This window comes from Acinonyx jubatus, chromosome E4, assembly GCF_027475565.1.
Source record: "Acinonyx jubatus isolate Ajub_Pintada_27869175 chromosome E4, VMU_Ajub_asm_v1.0, whole genome shotgun sequence".
In the NCBI taxonomy this organism is placed as follows: Eukaryota; Metazoa; Chordata; class Mammalia; order Carnivora; family Felidae; genus Acinonyx; species Acinonyx jubatus.
In genome coordinates this window covers 11,023,524-11,043,132 of record NC_069395.1, presented here as the reverse complement: position 1 = coordinate 11,043,132, position 19,609 = coordinate 11,023,524, and the positions used below count along the sequence as shown (strand labels likewise).

Genomic DNA, 19,609 nt, shown 5'->3' with positions numbered 1-19,609 from the left:
ATTGATTATCTCTGAAGTTGCTTCCTGCAGTGACATTTGTTGCCCCCATTGGTTGTTGCTGTTGTTTTGTTTAAGAAGGGAATTGGGTGGGAGTCTCTTACTACCACATTTTCATTTTATCCAAAGAACAGAACTGTTTTCCCCTCATCTACGTGGGGAGAATAATACTCATGAGCGATCTACTTTCCACAAATGTTGAAAAGATGAGGGACTGAGGGACTAAGCCTGTCTCTACAGAGCATAAAACAAAGCAAGACTTGGCAGTTTTCCAGTTCATTTGATTTGAGTTAAACACGGGCAAATTTTTTATGTTTTATTTTTGACTGGACATTCGTCATACAGTTTTAAAGAAAGTTGGTTTAACGCAATTATTGACCACTTTAAAGACAACTTCTTATTGTGTTGTATCACGAGGCTTAGAAGTCGGTGTTGCTCTTGAAAATTCCAGCTGTGAGACTAATTTCTACTTAAAAAAATGATGCATGTGGGTAGAGACATCTGACCAAAAGGTATGCATTTATTAGTGTTTTGGTTAATTTGCTTGAAATGAATACTCGGGCTGCAGAAGCCCAGCTCAAGTTTACTTAATTCAGGGCCATGATTCATCTGTTTGCTCCCGTATTAAAAATTCATATTCCCTGGCTGCAGAATCTGGATTTACACTCAAACAGGACTAGATTAAGGGACTCCCGAGGATGGGAGTCATCTTTTGGTCTTTGTGTTCGAGCAGCACAGTGCCTGAATGTAGGGGTGCTTAGTGCATGTATTTTGAAAGAAATGTGTTGGGGCACCTGGGTGGCTCAGTCGGTTAAGCGTCCGACTTCGGACGCTCAGGTCATGATCTCACGGTCCGTGGGTTTGAGCCCCGCGTCGGGCTCTGTGCTGACAGCTCAGAGCCTGGAGCCTGCTTCAGATTCTGTGTCTCCCTCTCTCTCTGACCCTCCCCCATTCGTGCTCTGTCTCTCTCTGTCTCAAAAATAAATAAACATTAAAAAAATTTAAAAAAAAGAAATGTGTCATGAAACAGCTAACTAATTCATTTATACTATCCTTTTATATTATGGTAAAATATACATAACATAAAATTTACCATTTTAGCCATTTAAGTATACAGTTCAGTGGCATTAAGTATATTCAGACTGTTGTACAACCCTCATCGCCATCCAGAATTTGCTCATCTTCCGCAACTGAAACTCTTTACCCACAGAGCATTAACTCCCCATTCCTCCTCTACCCCTGCCCCCGGGACCCCGAGAACCACTACTCTGCTCTCTGTCTGTAGGAGTCTGACTACTCTAGGTACCTTGTATAAGTGAGATTAGACAGTTTTTGTCTTTTGTATCTGGCTTAGTGCGTCTTTAGCATGTATCAAATTTCATTCCTTTTTAAGGCTGGATAATATTCCATTGTATGTATATATCACCTTTTGGGAATGCATTCACTCGTTGGTGAACATTAGGGTGGTTAGCACGTTTTGGCAATTGTGCATAAACGCTGCTGTGAACATGGCACATGAAACCAGTTTTATCATCTTTTGAAGAGATGAAACATTGCCCATCAAAGATCAACATTGCCCAGAAAGATCAGAAGTGAAAGCTAGATTGCCGAGTGTTATTTATTGTCAACTAATTTTTGTCTATGTGTTTTTGCTTTCCCACTAGATGGGATATTTTCTGAGCATAGGGACTGGCTTGAAATTAGTGGACTTCAAACTTTTTAACTTACATTTTAAAAAAGAATATTGAAATAAATGCCTCTTTGCTTATTTTTTTTAAGTCCATTTAGATGGCTGAAATTCTTTTTTTTTTTTTTTTTTGTTTTTTAGTTTTGATTGATTTGTTTGTTTTGAGAGAGGGAGAGCAAGTGGGGGAGACGCAAAGAGAAAGGGAGAGAGAATCCCAAGCAGGCTCCGCGCTGTCAGCCCAAAGCCCTACGTGGGGCTCAAACTCACAAACCGTAAGAAATCAAGAGTTGGAGACTTAACTGACTGAGCTACCCACGAGCCCCTAAATGGCTGAAATTCTTAGGCTGTTTCCTGGTCTGTATGTTTTATGCTTGAAAGTTCACCCATCAGCCTGTGAAGCTCTATTAGGGTAACATCCTAGTCTTGTTAACTTTTATATCCCCAGCATCTGGCATAAAGACCAGCCCAGAGACGGCTGGGGGAAGTGTTCTTGAATGGATTGACCAGACATCATTGTCTGATTTGCACTCTCAGCCCCCAGGAGAAAAAAGAAATGAAAGCTAGATTGCCGAGTGTTATTTATTGTCAACTGATTTTTGTCTATGTGTTTTTGCTCTCCCACTAGATGGGATATTTTCCGAGCATAGGGACTGGCTTGAAATTAGTGGACTTCAAGCTTTTTAACTTACATTTTAAAAAAGAATATTGAAATAAATGCCTCTTTGCTTATTTTTATACTGGCACTTAAAATTTTGCATAAGTTAAACAATACTAAGGAAATGTCTTTTTTTTTTCTTTCAAATGTTTATTTAAATTCTAGTTAGTTAACATACAGTGCAGTATTGGTTTCAGGAGTAGAATTTAGTGATTCATCACTTACATACAACACCCAGTGCTCATCATAACAAGTGCCCTCCTTAGTGCCCATCACCCATCTAGCTCACCCCTACCCAGCACCCCTCCATCAGTCCTCAGTTTGTTCTGTATCATAAAGAGTCTCTTATGGTTGGTTTCCCTCTTTTTTTTCCCACTGTCATATATTCATCTGTTTTGTTTCTTAAATTCCACATATGAGTGAAATCATATGGTATTTGTCTTTCTTGGACTGACTTATTTCACTTAGCATAATACACGGTAGCTCTGTCCATGTCATTGCAAATGGCAAGATTTCATTCCTTTTGATGGCTGGGTAATGTTCCAATATATATATATATATACCAATATATATATACCAATATATATACATATATATATATACCAATATATATATATATGTATATATATGTATATATACCTATATATATATATAGGTATATATATATATATATATATATACACACACCACACCTTCTTTAGCAATTCATCAGTCGATGGACATTTGGGCTCTTTCCATAATTTGGCTATTGTTGATAGTGCTGCTATAAACATCAAGGTGCATGAACCTCTTTGAATCTATATTTTTGTATCCTTTGGGTAAATACCTAGTAGTATAATTACTGGGTCATAGGGTAGTTCTATTTTTAACTTTTTGAGGCTAAGGAAAGTTCTTGTATGTTGCCAGTATTGACAGTTAATACAAGTGATTACATCACTCTTTCAAATATGTCCAGTGGGGTTTTACATAAAGTAGCAATGTGATTCTACCATCATCTACTTAAAAATACATAAATAATCCCTGTTATAACAGTTGGAATCTCTACATTGTTCCTTGTTTTTCCCTTGAACTTATATCTTCAGTTCTACTTCCCTCACAGAATTTTATCCTAGTTACATAATAGTTTCATGGTTGGAAGTCATTTGTGGAGCACCCTATAATTCTTCTTGGCAACATTATACAATTAAATGTTTAATTTTAATTTTTAATTTAAATTGCCTGTGACCCTAAGGACCCATGTTGGAAACAATTTCTACTGGATTGAATCATCTTCATTCAATTAGCACAGTCATTATTTGTGCTTAGCCAGTCAAAAAAAAACCCCCATGATTCTGTCATAATTTTATAATTATTTATAATATGACAATTCATAATTATTATTCATACAGTCATACAAAATTTTATAGGCAGTGCTTTTTCTAATGATAGGAAATATTTAATTTTCAATTGTTCTCTTTATTGCCAGATTGAAATGAAGTTTGGAATCAATTCTACTTCTATTTTTCATTTTAATAGACTAGCATGAGATGTCTTGTTCGCACAATAAATTAGATGGGGATGAATTCCTTTTGAATTAAGTGCTAAAAGTCACATAAGAGATCTGTCATCAAAAAGTATTTTTGATAACTCATCAGATGGCAATTCAATTAGGTCTTTTTCCAATCTCTCAGTTTTTTTTGAAGCACATCCCCATTCAAAAAAGATGATTAATTATACCTGTACTCTTTCACTTTGAGGCACCTGTTTAATCTAATATATTTAGAAGATGTTGAAGGAATGAACATCATGTGAACTCAAATATACCTTTTTTATCCCATATAATATTTTTGTGTAAGATTACTTTATCCCATCACAAATTTAAATGTACTTTTATCAAGACCTTGGAGCTGCGTGTGTGGTTTCATTAGTTTGTGAGAACCATCTTCCACATAACCCCAAATCTCCAAATCAGATTAACTGAGAAAAGCCTAACTTCATACTTCAATTCCGATAAACGTGTTTATTCACTTACTTTTCACTTACTTTCAGTTACTTTTCACTTACTTTTGACACTCATGAATTCACTCGTGAATTCTTATTTTAAGATGTCTAAGTAAGGCATGGAGGCTTGTTATGAGTTTGCATCTGGGTATAAAAGGGCACAGCTGATTTATATTTATGTGACTTACATTTATGAATACATTTACACTTATATTTATATCATATTTATTATAGGAACAATGCATTTTTTGAAAAGAGTGGGGAAATGGAAAAGATAAGGTCACTGAACAAAACTATCCCCCTTGCTTTTCCACTCTAAAACATATCTAAATTCAGAACATCTCAAATGGGTTGATAATACCTTGTGGCCGATGCCACATTTTGCTTTTATAAATGTATGCTTAAGATAGGGAAATACAAGAGGCCCTCTCACTGGTTTATGGTGCCTTTGATGGACACAGAAGCCTCCACAGATGCCAGTATTTCTAATGGTCTGTTTGATAGGCAAGGGGTGGGGGGTCTACACCTCAGAACAACACAGGATCATAAAGTTCAGTGTCAGAAGTACGTCTGTCTTTTGTCAACCAGCGGGAGGGAGAACTGACTGGAAATCTCAACTCCAGACGTTTCCTCAAGCAGACGCCTTTTTAAAAGAACAGATATGGAAGTTGAGGATGAGAAACTAAATGCTCTTAGCATTATCCATGCCAGTGGTGCCTTGGAAAGCATGTATCTCCAGGGGTACACACACTTGCTGAGGGCCCACTGTCTTCTCCTCCTCGGTGTCCTCACCCCTTAGCTTAACACACACTGATACACACACACACACACACACACACACACCTACACACGTATATGGTGACCTCACAGTTGTAAATTCCTTACTTTCATGAACTGGTTAGTTTACAGGTTACAGATTGCAGAGCTTGTACGGTAGACACCTCATTCATTCGTTTTTTTTCCGTTTGTTAATTCAGCAAGTACATGATAAACACCTATTATCTGCAAGTCAACGTGGCTCGGCTAAAGATAAAAGATGCATAAAATAAGGAGATCATATCCTGTAGGAATGAGAAAACTTGTCCATGAATAACTATGGTACAAATTAGAAAGTGATACATGTGGAGGGTTTGGGAGGGAACAATTAGTTGTGGCTTGAAGAGTCAGGCCCCGCGAAGGACAGCATGCATGAGGGTAGGCATAGATGCAAAGCCGTTACAGCTTCTAGAAATGCAAACCAAAGGGCCTGTCAGCACAATCTTCCTATCTGAAAGGTAGCAGCACTTTACTTAAAATTTGTAATTCACGTGCTCATACTTACATTTATGCGTGAGCATACATAAAACCTTTAAAATTAAGGAACCTATTTCCTACCTATGGAGTCAATGGAATCATACTTTATTATGATTTTTTTTTTCTGTTGAGAAGGGGCATAAGTATCATAGTCTGTCAGTTTCATATTTATTGGGGGAATGTTTTCAGATCAATCTTTCCTCACTGACTTGAGAACACATTTACTTTTATTTCATGAACTCTGCTTCAACCAAAAAACTCTCTGATGCTGACTCAGCATACAAAGCTACATTTTATACCTGTCAGGCTGCATATAGATTTTTATAAGGTGAACAATGGCTGTATTTAAGTACTGATGTAGTAATCGTGAAGTCTGCTGGCAGTATCCTTTGGAAACTGAATCCATAAATTTTATTAGTATTAAATGTTTCTAAGGGGAGTTGACAAATAGTTGAGTGGGATAGCATTTTCTCTGTACTTGGCAAAGACAGAGGGAAGAAAAAGTCCCTATTACACAATGAGAAATGCATTAATGCTCAAACCCATTCATCTCAATTTTGCACAAATATAATTTAAGACCTTTTACAACTGTTGGTGAAATTACAGTGTGCTGCAGGGAAGTTGCAAAATTTTTATGGGCCTAATAAAATTGTCATTGTAATACCATTATAGGGTGCTGGGACAATATAGATATTTGTAATACTCATACTCCCATGCCAAACTGAGAAAGGGAGATAGTAAGTTTGATTGGAGGCAAGTGCTGCACAGGGCTAAAACCCAAGCATGTTTGATAATGAAAAATCTCCCTAACAGTGTTTGCTATCAAATGAAATTGGGTGGGTGATTAGGCATTTTAACTGGTTGGCTTTCTACTGGAACAGATAAACATTATCATGCACCGTCTCTAACATCAGTTATTGTTGAAATCATCATGCATTATCTCTAGATAAATTTCAAAATAATTTCCAGTTATATGCTTCCTGCTTTTGCACTCGAGTCTGGCTTCAGAGATGGGCCCAAGGCCTTTCTCTGCTCTCCCTTTTAGCATACAGACAAACATCTCTTGATTTAGTTAGACTCAAAGCTTTGGAAAAGATCTGATCAGAAATTTAACTACTTGGGACCATGAGGTAAACAAAAAACCAAAACAGCCTTCTTGGTAGGTATCAACACTTCTGGTGACGTCAGTTAGAAGAGGATACTATAAAACGGGTCAGCATCGAAATCTTGAGGATTCAAAACAGAATTTGCAGGAGGTGCCCCCAAACAGAGTTGGGGCCTTTTCTGAAAAACCACATTCTCTGTCTACCCCTGGATTCATGTCTGAGATCCACTAACAGGATACATAGATCAAACATTCAGTTTCTCCAAGGTGGGCAGTACGATGGAGTCATGCACTCCAGCTATGAAAGACTTGACATTCTCTCTTCCCCTTCTGGGCCTCAGCTGATGGAGGTACCATAAGCACAGTCCTCATGACCTCACTAGAGTGGCCTTTGCGTTTGAACTCTCAGTGTCCCTTCCTACCCTGAAAAGAATTAGTTTGACCTAAACCTGGCTAATCCCATTTGCCTTAGTAGTGGTTGGTTTCAGAACAGTTGATCATGGTGAGCTTGTGCTCTGTGAAGGGGAGTGTACTGGTGCCTCCTGGGGAAGACTGCCTCTTGCCCAAGAGGGACCCAGGAAAGACTGGCCTTCTCTTCCTTGTCTTTGGTGTGGCCCACAGACATGCTCAGCCGTGTCACTACAGCTAAGGATGAGGCAACACAGAGAGGAGATCTGAGCTAGGAGAGACACCAAAGGTTGGAGACAGAGTCCTGATACCTTCTACCAGGCACCTGCCTCCCTCTGGTGTGCTGGGGTCCAAGCCAGGGAAGAAACTTGGCTAGGGACAAACTTGCGGAGCTATGCCATTTGCTGGTCTATGAAACCTTTGGAAAACTCTTACTCTCTCTGAGCCTCGGTCTCTCTATCTGTGTAACAAGGATAAAAACGTACTTGGCTTATAAAGCTATTGGGGGCCTTAAGTGAATTAATATATGTAGAGTGCTTGCAAGAGCATCTGCCCCATAGTGGGCCCTCAACAAATGCTAGCTTTTCTTGGTTTTGTTATGTGAAAAATAGTTTTCCTCATTGTTTCAGCCATTTTGAATCAGGATTTTCTGTCATTTTTAATTAGAATATTTAGCAATATTCAATGCACAATTGATGCATTGGTTTTGCTCAAAGGCTATATGTTTTAGGAAGACTCCATTGGCCAACCTATTTAAAATTACACCTCCCTCTAGCATCTCTTATCTCCTCTCCTGACTTGTTTTTCATCAAAGGACTTACCACCATCATATCTATAATACATTTTACTTCTTTGTTTATTCATTATCTTCTGCCATGACTATGAGAATGTAAGCTTCATGGAGGGAAGGATTTTTTTTTTTTTTGCCTTTTTTTACAGCTTCATTCCACCATGCCTGGATGAGTACCTGGCACAGAGCAGGCAGTCAAAAAACATTTGTTGACTGAATAAATGTTGTATCACGTGCTGCCCGGTCATATGGTGCAACAGTTAGGGTAGGCACATCTCTATGCCCTTGAGTCAACAAGGGTGACAGATGGGCGGCAAAGACAACGTAACTTTGTCCAGATGAAAAAGGGAAACGATGTAGGTTGCTTCAGAAATTACTAGGCAAAACAGCCTATTACTTTCTGGGTTATGCCTTGACTCTGATAGAGTAGTCATCAGCATGTTTAAAGATGGATGGGTATGGTATCAGAACGTGGGGGCTGGCAAGTCTGAAATCCATAGGGCAAGTCAAAAGGCTGGGAACTGGGGCAAGAGTTAATGCTTATGTCTTAAAGCAGAATTTCATCTCCAGGAAACCTCAGTTTGTGTTCTTTGCTCTTGACTGAGACTTACCCCACAGTTTTGAAGGTAATATTTTTTATCTAAAGTCAACTGATTGTAGATGTTAACCACATCTACACAATACTTTCACAGCAACACCTAGATTAGAGTTTGATTACATCATTTAAGTCATTCTCCAGCCAAGTGGATACTTAAACTTAGCCATCGCAGATATGCTAAGAAGCATACAATACATCAGTATCCTGAAGTTGATTTAACAAAGAGCTCCTCAAATACTCTTTATTGGCATTAAAGATTAACTGGTATAAATAGCCCTAAATTCATATAATCCTTCAACATATATTACACATCAGTCAGTTTATGAGCCAGATTCAACCTGATTCTCCTGATACAAAAATGGCTTTTCTCATGGTAGTTTTCTAGCTAGACCTTCAATAATGGCTTCAAAATACAGTGCAAAAATATCGTGAGCCCCACAAGTCATTCATTCTCACAAGGGTTATTTGGAGTTGGCAGATGAGCAAATACATAAATGAGCATTTATGGAGAGTGATCTTTTTTATCTTAATGAATGTTTTGGGATGCTTGTCTTAGAGTCTGTTTGTCAAGGTAAACATTCATAAAGATAAATTATAATAGTTGTTTCTTAGCTAAAATGTATTGAGGTCTCACTACTATGCTCCAGTTATGCTAAGCACCTTACACAATTATCTCATTTAATCCTCGTGGTGATCCTCTGAGGTCGGAGATAGTTTTGCTCTCATTTAACAGCTTAGTCCCTTTGACTACAAAGTCCTTCAGATCGTGAACTATTTCTAGTATTTCCAGTGTCTCACCTCACGCACTCAAGTCCAAGCTTTATCCAGGACGGATTCTAAAGAGGAGTTGATTGGTAGATTGGCTGAGTTCCTTAAAAGCCTTGCTTTAAAAAAAAAAAAAAAACAAAAAAAAACGCAAGAGGGTTCACTTTGGCTCTCCCAAGGAGTAATAAGCCTGTGTCTTTTCAACTAAACCCTTTACTGTGATGCTACCAAAACCAAACACCTTGGGTTAGAAATCTGTATGGGGATACACTTTGATCAAAACCGGATCTGTCTTGTGCCTCACAAGTTTTAAATGTAGGGTTCACTTCAATGTTCCTTTCCATCTGGAAATGCATGATTTCATTTTAAGGAAAAAGAAAACAATCACTTTAATAAAAATCTTTATGAACAAGGTTCAGAAGGCTTCTTGGACAACAAATGGCTCTTACAAAACAACATGGTGGTGAGTTAAGTGTAAATGGCTCAGAAACATGCAGATTAAATTTCCCTGGAAACACTCATGGGCTTCCAAAATTAATGGGGAAAAATACTTGGGCAATGTATATTTCAGACTTCATGCTTTTTCTCCTCTTTCTCGTTCTGTTGATTTTATTTTCTTCTACAAAACACTTTCTAGGGTGACTTCATCTCTTGTGGTCAGGATGCTGTCAGGCCAAATTGTCATTAATCCTGGTGCATTCTGGGTGGCCCACTCTGGGTATCAGCTGTGTTCCCTCTCTTACAGAGTTCACTTTTCTCTCTACTATTTGTCTTTCAATATAGGAAAGGTATAAAAATAAAAGCACAATTTCAAGTCTGTGCCAAGCTTTTAGGCCTTGTGAAAGTCCACTGTCATGACACTGGAGAGATAAATGTGTGAGGTTCTTGTGTGTTGAAAACTGATAAATCTTCCGTGCTTTAACTCAGAAGATACCACTACGGATATAGATGTGGTAGAGGGATCCATAAATCAAGATTTGAAGATACTTAGGAGGGACTTTTAAAAGGCCCTCTAACCCATTCCCAAGCCTCAGACATATCTCAATATAAAACATGACAGAAACTTAATTATAGTCTCATTTCTTAAATATTGCCTTAGAAAAGTTTTCTTCAACATACTTTAGAAAAATATTTCTATGTTTCCTCCTGTACAGAAGTTCCCATAAAAAAATAACCAAATTCCATTTTAGGGGGATTTATCTTTTCTTTTCCTGTCTTTTGAAGGGAGCGAATTCTGGAACACCAGATTGGTATCCAGGACTCTTTTTGCCCGGGCCTTGTCCAACCTTAGTCAGTGAAGCTTGTCAGGCATTTGTCTTTCAGAAGAGAACAGTGCTGGCAATGCTTATTTTGTGATTTTCCCTATCACATATCCAAGCAGTAACATCTCCAGGGTTGCGAGAATGTGTTTAAGTCCTTTCCATCTCAAGACAACATACAAAAAGGAAAAGCAATTCTTCTTATTTAATGAGTACGTAAGTAACGAAAAAAATGTGGAGCTGCCTCCTAGAGCTTAGAGTTTAGTTGGGGTTACAGAAGTCACATACACGGGTATGTGAGGGTGATCAGCAGACCCTCTCTCCAAAGGCAACTATGAAGCTGGACAAAACTGATAGAAGCAACTACTTCTGGAACTGAGCCAAAAGCATGCAACAATCAGCAGATCCTTCATGCTTGACACAGTGCTGAACTTCAAGCAAGAACAGTGAGAGTCTGTAATTCCTTGCCTAGGGCTGTACTCATTCCACCCCACACAGGGGCCCAGCTCCATCTGCCTGCAGAATTTGGCAGTCGGGCAGGCCAAGAAAACATTCAGCTTTATTGTCAAGGTTGAAGGGGTGTCATTTGATTATGAATAGTGGGCAACGACTATGCTAAGCGTGGTGGGAGTGATAAGGTAGGCAGCCAGAGGGCCTGTGTCTCTTGTAGCCTGAAGTTACTCTTGTGGTTATATAAAGCCATAAGCAGAACGCAGTATGGTTCGTTTTCGAGCATATCTAGATGCAGTATATATGACAATCATAATACAAATGAGGAGAAAAGGAATGTGTTTATTGAAGTTTCTACATCTTACCAGATTGACTCATATTGACCTATGAATTCTATTGTGGTAAATTAAAATGTACATTGTAATCTTTAAAATAGTCACTAGTATAAAATAGTATTAGAATAAAAATCATCGGAGAAATTTAAATGATACACTAAAAATATTTTTTAACACTAAAGGTATTAACAGTAAAGAAGGTAGCAGAGGTGGCTCAGTATGTTGAGTGTCCAACTTCAGCTCGGGTCATGATCTGTGGTTCGTGAGTTTGAGCCCTGCGATGGGCTCTGTGCTGTTAGTGCAGAGCCTGCTTTGGATCCTCTGTCCCCCACTCTCTCTGCCCCTCCCCCACTTATGCTCTCTCAAAAAATAAATAAACATTAAAAAAGTAAAAAAAAAAAAAAGAGGAGCAGAGGGCCAAAAATATAAGAAACATAGAAAACCAATAGCAAAATGGCAGGTATAAATCCAATGATATCAATAATTACATTAAATGTGAAAGGTCTAAATGCCCTGATCAAAAGGAAGAGATTATCAGAATGGATCAAAAAAGCAAAATCCAACTATATTTTCTGACTACAAGAATACATTTTGGATTCAAAGACAGAAATAGGTTGAAAGTAAAAGATGGGGAATGATATAGCAGGTAAATAGTAACCATGAAAGAGCTAAAGTGATCATTTAACATTAGACAAAACTGAGTCTAAGACGAGAATTACTACTACAGGCAAAGAGGGACGTTTTATAATGGTAAAAATGCCAATATATCAAGAATATCTAATGATTATAAATATATGCATATCTAACAACAGAACCTCAAAACAAACGAGGCAAAACTAGCGAGAATTGAAATAATTGATGATTTACTAGTAGCTGGAAATTTCAATACCTTACTTTTCAAAATTGAAAGAACAATTCCACAGTCAATCATACATGGAAGAGTTGTGCTATACATTGAAGCAACTCAACTTCTGATTTAAGAGCACTCTACCCAGAATATTCTACTCTGTGTTTTGCAAAATACACATTTTTTCAAGAAACTGATGTGATATGAATGTAGAAAGTCTTCAGGAATCCACAAAAATACTAGAATTAATCTATGAGTTATATATATATATACAAAAAGTATTCCTATACATCAGCAATAAACAGTTTGAAATAAAAGTAGCAAAACAATTTGATACTTAATAAAAAATCCAATATGGTTAAGATGGCAATTCACCCCAAATTGGTGTATAAAGTCAATACAATCTCTATCAAAATACCAGCAGACGTTTTTGTAAAAATTAAAAAAAAAATTCTTAAAGTTTATATGTAAATACAAAGGATCTAGATAGCTAAAACAAATTTTGACAAGAACAAAATTGGAGGCATTCCTCTACCTGATTTCAAAACTTACTATAGCATCAGAGTAACAAAAACAGTGTGGTATTTTGCTGGGATAAATACTTAATAGATCCATGGCACAGAACTGAGACTCCAGAAGGAACCCATTTTATTAAAGGATGATTGATTTTCAACAAAGATGCCAAGACAATCAATGGGGAGAAAATGGTCTTTTCAACACTAGTGCTGGAACAATTGGATTCTCCCTGTAAAAACCTGAATTTAGAGCTTTACTTCACACCATACAAAGTGGATTATAGACCAAAGAATAAGGGCTAAAAGTATACCATTTCTTCAAGAAAATATTGGAGAAAATCTTTGTGATCTTGACTAGGCAAAGAATTCGTAAATATGACCCCCAAAGCATGATCCTTAAAAAAAATGATAAATTAATCTTTATCCAAATTTAAAATGTTTGTGTCACAACAGACGCTTTTAAACTAATGGCAAGATAAGTCACAGACAGGAAGAAAATATTTGCAAGTCATAGTTTTAGTGAAGTACCAGAATCTATAATATATAAAGAACTCTTGTGACTCAATGACAAGAAGGCAATCAAACTGATATAAAAGTGGGTAAAAGATTCAAATAGGCATTTTGCCAATGAAGATACTAAAACTGCTAATAATTACTTTGAATTAAACAAAAATGTTCAACACCGTTGGCTCTAAGAGAAAAACAAATGAAAACCATAATGATATTCTTGTGAGTATCTACTAGAATGTCTATGAAGTGAAGGACAGACGATACTGACAATCAGTCATGTGTCGCTGATGCGCATATAAAATGGCACATTCACTTTGGAAAACAGTCTGGTAGGCTTTCAGAAAGTTAAACATGACTTTATATGACTCAGCAATTTCCCTGCTAGAAATCCATTCCGGGCAGGGGTGGGGGAGGTGGGGGTGGGTGGAACCTGTTCATACAAAGGTATGTATGTGAGTGTTCACAGCAAAAAGTAGAAACAATTCAAATGTCCATCAAGTGATGAGTGGATTAAAAGCGGTGTATCCATATAAGGCAGTACTATTTGGCAATAACAAGGAAATAACAACCATACTGATTCACATTACAGCTTGAATAAACCTCAAACACATTATACTGAGTTAAAGAGGCCATAAATAACTACATATGTATGATGCCATATCTATGAAATCTCCAGAAAAGGCAAATTTATAGAGCCCGGAAGCAGATCATTGGTTGCCTGGGGCTGAGGGTGTTGTGAGAATAAACTACAAATAGACGTGAGTGTACTTTTTGGAGTTTGGGGGAATATTCTAAAACTGGATTGTGGAATTGGTTGTACAACTCCGTAAAATCCGAGTGGAAAATCATTGAATCGGATATTTAGAATGAGTGAATTTAATACGTAAAGCTATTAACTAAAAAGCTGCTTGTGGTTGCTTCAGCAGCACATGTACTAAAACTGGAACGATAAAGAGAAGACTGGCATGGTCCCTGAGCAAGGATGGCAGGCAAATTTGTGAAGCATTCTATACTTTCTAAGGCACAGCTTAATAAACCTACCAAAAAAAACCCCACACAGTTTTATTGTATGTATACCATTTACCAGACTCAGTCCTCAGCACTGGCAATAGATAGAGGGGACTAAGTCAGACACGATACCTGCCTCTACGGGGCTTATAGGTAGTAAGAGTCTTTAATGATTATAAGCAGGTTGGCATTGCCAGCTTTTGAAGTGCTAGGAAAGAAAAAAACCCCGAATTATGTTAAGTATACTATATTCCCCCCAAATCCCTAATTCCATGGAACTTCCATTGTAAGGGGATTTGGGGAAAATGAGAATAAGGACCTAAACACATAAGTATATAACATTTTAGGAGGTGATAAATGCTGCTAATAAAATAAGTCCAAGAAAAGAAATAAAAATGCTGAAGGAAGAGGAAGAGGTATTATTTTACGTAGGATGGGAGTGGAAGGCTTCCTGGATAGGGTAACCTTTGGCAGGACACCTGGGAGGACGGGAGACAGAGAGCCATGCCAATGTCTGGGGCAAACAGCATTCCAGGCGAAGGGAGCTGAGTCAGGGATGTGTGGCCTTTCTGAGGACTGGCAAGGAGGCCAGTGCGGTTGGACCAGACTGAGTGGAAAGCATAAGAGATGAAGTGAGAGGGAGCTGGGCCGGATCGGTTAGGGCCTGAAACACATTGTATGACTTTAAATTTTCTTCTGAGTGAGCTTACGGGCCACGGAAGGTTTTGAGCAGAGCAGCGAAATGATCTAACAGGTTCTAACGGTTTACGTAGTGACTGGTGGAGAACAGCCTACGGACTGCGAGGTGGGAGGCAAGGCCCGCCATTTGGGGGCTATTTGGAGGCATGTGGGGAGAGAGACGGCAGCAGTTCAAATCAGGGTGACAGGATAAGGAGACGCCCTGGGATACGGTGACTAGGGAGGCCACAGTGTTCGCTGTTGGATTGGATGACAGGTGTGGGAGAAAGAGGAGAGTCAAGGATAATGCCAAGGTTTCTGCCTGGAGAAACTGGACCATGTTATGAAAACAGACGTCCTTAGGATGGGTAAGAACTTAGCCTAGTACTGCGAGTAAGGCCACACAGTGTTAATTGCTAAGATCCAGATGGAATAGGACAGCAGAATGAGCTCTCTCTGTACCGTATTTAAAGCAAATTATGTACAGTGGTTAATTACTCAGGAAACAGTAAAGCCAACCTTCCAATTCCTGACGTCTTAAAGATGGCGGTTGTCGTCTGTATTCTATGACCTCTTGAGCACCTTCTCCACCAGATGGCAGCACAGGGGTTCAGAGGCCTTCAGCACACAGCCTCCCTCCTTAATGAATATAAATGCAAAGCATTAGGCCCCTTTTTCAGAGGAGTCGGACTTTTAGTCTCCCTCCTATCTTCCCTCCCCTACGAGGGCAGCCCCTTCCAATAATCAGCCTCCTAGACTATAATAGGAGCTTTTAAAGTTATAATCTCTTGTCACATTACTCAGCAGTCTCATCCAGGCCCAGGAAGTCATTTCCTGGAGGCCTCTTTTTTATTTGTGTTCATTAGCTCCACTAATACATTCTCTTGGAAACCGCAGTTTAATAAATTTCATAGCGCATGACCAGTGGACTTAATGAATATTAGTCACTCGAAGCAATTCTTGTTTGTTCAGCTTCTCTTACCTCTCTTCCCTTCCCTCACCCCAGACCTCGCTCTGTGGAATGATAATGATACACAGAGAGCTGGCTGGCCACAACAGACTAAAAACAAGAAGTAAAAGGATCTTTCTGAGCTCACACCTGTTTTAAGATTTGTTATCCTTAAAACGAAAAGCTGTAGGGATTCACTCGGCTCCTTCCTTGTAGCTCCCAGTGGACCTTGCTATTAAACCACAGGGAGCAGCGCAGCCTTCAGAGCACTTAAAAGTACTTATGTCAAATCCATCCCATTCTTCCGGCCTCCGCTCCTGAATCCAGCCACCATTCCCTGGGGCTGGAGCACATTACAAGGCATTCACTTCATATGAATGGGCACAAACAGACTTTTTCACCATTTAGATATGTCTACATTTGCAGGCATATCCTGTAGACGGCCTGGAACAGCCTTAATTTCAATTTACTGTCTCCCCAAGGATCTTGCCATTCTCCCGAAAGTGGAAAACTCACTGGTTGTTTCTCCTCCCCGACCTCTCACCCCCAGCCTCTGTCTGCCCTCCTCCTCTTTCAAGGAAAAAAGCAGTACCGGGAGGAATATTTTGCCCAAGATGAATAGAATGAAGTTTTGATGCTTCTAACAGCGCATGTGATCTTTTATTTAAAAAAAAACGAGCACCAGATGATCACATTTGGAAAGCGTTCAAAGTCAGTGCACAAAACCTGGTGAATGCCGTCTTGGGTCCCCCTGGTATATGGCTATACAAGAGAGCACAAAATTGTAGTCTTGAAGTTTTACACTGGCGTTTCTGTTGTGCTGGGGCTAACTACACTTAACTGTTTATCCTGGAAATTGTTACAGGAATGCGAACGTAGAGCGAATAGTGTAAGGAGCCTCTGCGTACCTATCCTGAACTTTCACACTTTTCAACTTTCAACCAATCTTCTATTATCTAATCCTTCTCACACATGTACACATCTTCTTTACTCAGAGGTTTAAAAGCAAGTACAGATGTTATGTCTTTTTCTCTGTTCTGTATGCACTGCTGACTGATAAGGGCTTTCTCCTTTTATTGTAATCACTATGTCAATATCACACCAAACAAAATTAATGAGAGTTCCTTAAAATCATCTAATACCCAGTCCATATTTATTTTTCCCCGGATTTCCTCAACATGCCTTTTTATTGTTCAGAATCCAAGCCGGGTCCTGTCTTTGCATTAGTTGTTTCACCCCTAAAGCTCCCTTGTTCTACAGCTCATCTTCTCCCTCTCCTTCTCCTTTGTAAATTTTATGCAATAGACTTGTTGCTGATATCCAGATTTGTGTTCTGTAGAGATGTCCCACCCTATCGATTTGACTAATTGCTTCCTTGTGGTGTCATTTCACTTGTTCTGTACTAGTAGGGCTATTGCTGGCCGAGAAAGCTTTGGTGGAGTTCTTCAGACTTAAGGTGACCGAGGACACACCCTTAGGTAGCTAAATGGATTAGACAAGAACTATACCAGCCATCAATCCTCTAGGACCTTTGGATTCCAATCCTTTGATAAATTAATTTTGGATCTCAAACTCCATTGCAGGTGGATCAGTACTGCTAAAAAGATTTAGGCAACTTCTGAACCAAGTTAATATGAGATTATCAATTTATATTAGCCTCAGTTACAAAAGAAATTCCTTAAGAGCCCCTTGATTGTGATATTTACCTCCGAGAAACCACCGATGAGTTGAAGTGACAATTACATGGTAAAGTAGTGTGCACCGATGAAAGACAACCGAAATAAGTCACACAAAACAAAACTTACTTTCTTTTTCCTATCTGTGTGTAATAAACTGATATTTCAAATTCTATTTGGTTTTCTTTGTGTTCCACTGTATTTAAGAAAATGCTGGTTGTAACCCAGGAAATGAATATTATGACCCACCAATGAGTCAGAGTCCATTGATTGAACTGCTGACTTTAGGAATGACTTGGCTTTTGGAAAAGTTAGAGTCATGGGCCACCTGCTTTAGCGATGCAATTGAGGCACACTTTCTTCAAAGTCTACCTCCATGCCTTTGAGTTCACGTTTGTGGAAGCAACTGAGATGAACGTTTTCAGAAGCCATAAAGAGCAACCTCCTATTTATTTATTTATTTATTTATTTATTTATTTATTTATTTTCTCAGTAGAACCGTTGAGAAACAAGATGGAGGGAGATGCTTGGGGCAAAGTAAGAAGCTCCGTAATTTCAAATGTCTTATTTATAAGGAAGAGGACTAAAGTTTTCTAAGTGGCCTCTACTTGTTGGATGTTATTCCATTTTATCCTATGGAATCCTCGTAAAAATATGATAGACTAGCTTTTACCACCTACAAGTCACATATGACAAAACTTGGTCTCTCTGAGATTAGGTAATGTGGTTGAGATGACAGAGTTAGTAAAATGCATAGACTACTAACCAATTGATAGGGGTCATATCTCCTGGTGATTGGAGACCGAGGTTGGAGCCAGTATTCACTTTGAATCTTTGTTATGTCACTTACTGACTCTGTCAACTAGTAAGTGAGGAATGAATAACATAAATTATGGAAACACTCAGCATCTAATGGGCAAAGATTAAATATATACATTTATAAGATACATATTAGAATATACATATATAACATATATATTATATATGTAAATTAAAAATTTTTGTTTCTGGGGGTGCTTGGGTGGCTCAGTCAGTTAAACATCTGACTTTGGCTCAGGTGATGATCTTGCAGTTCATGGGTTTGAGCCCCAGCCCCAGGTCGGAGCCTGCTTCAGATTCTGTCTCCCTCTCTCTCTGCCCCTCCCCTGCTCACGCTCTGTCCCTCCCTCTCAAAAATAAAGGAACGTAATTTTTTTTTTTTAATGAAGTGTTCAACTATTCTATAACCAATGATGGATGAGTTGGGACTCATGAGACCTTGACACCATAAGTCACAAAGGCAAGATTCTCTTTCTGAGAATTAAAAAGAAAATTATGAATGCATAGAAATATTTTAAATAAGAGAAAGCCTGAAAAATGAGGAATGTTGCTATTTCATGACATTCTCCAGATGAAAAGTGTGAAGCAGTTTATGGCTAAACATTTTTATTTGTGGTCCATTTTTTTCCCTTCTCTTTCTTTCTTCCTTTCTCTCCCTCTGCTTCCTCTCTACTTCCTTCTTCTCCTTTTTCTTCCTTCTTTTTGTTAGACATTTCAGACTTGTCAAAGAAGCAATGGGCCTACCAAGTTGAGCAAGACAACTTCAGTTGTGAAAATTATGATTGGAGAAGTTTTAGCCACCTATCTCTTCTTCTCCCATAAGGTAAGTAACTTCCAAATCTGTCGACAGTCTTTCTCTTGATGTCTAGGAAAACCTTTGACCGAGAGTGCAATACTCAGAGGGACCGATTCTGAACCCATTAGTGCTGTCCTCTATCAGATGAATCTATCTCAAAATTATTTCTAATTGAGAATGAAAAGGCATGTTTGTTTGTGAAGTTAATAAGCTCCCAAAGGGAACCAAATGCCCAGATGTCTTCATCCTTTCTTTTTTAATTGACCATTTGTCTCCCTGGGAAGATGTGTATCTTCTATGATAGCAAATAGAGTCATTTATCTTGAACTGGTTACTCCAAATCTAGCTGTATAACAAGTCATTGACTTCCTGAGATTTAGGGAACCTCAATAATGCATCAGATGTCTCATTAGCAATGTAAAGATCTGTTCCTGGGCAGAAGTGCTAATTGTGCCGAAATGAACAACTGTCTGTCATATAGGAATGCAC

General features: G+C 38.5%; 1 long non-coding RNA gene and 1 other non-coding gene across 3 annotated transcripts in view; both read left to right on the top strand.

Moving 5' to 3' along the window:
• LOC128313023 (uncharacterized) overlaps window positions 1–19,609 on the top strand; it is a 40,784-nt gene that overhangs the window by 14,415 nt on the left and 6,760 nt on the right. For both annotated transcript variants that reach the window (XR_008293128.1, XR_008293129.1), the window contains exon 3: window positions 19,034–19,147. This is a non-coding gene — a long non-coding RNA (uncharacterized LOC128313023). The remainder of the gene's footprint in view (window positions 1–19,033; window positions 19,148–19,609) is intronic.
• Window positions 14,109–14,211, top strand: LOC113604015 (U6 spliceosomal RNA). Its single transcript, XR_003425830.1, has one exon. It is a non-coding gene; the product is annotated as a U6 spliceosomal RNA (small nuclear RNA).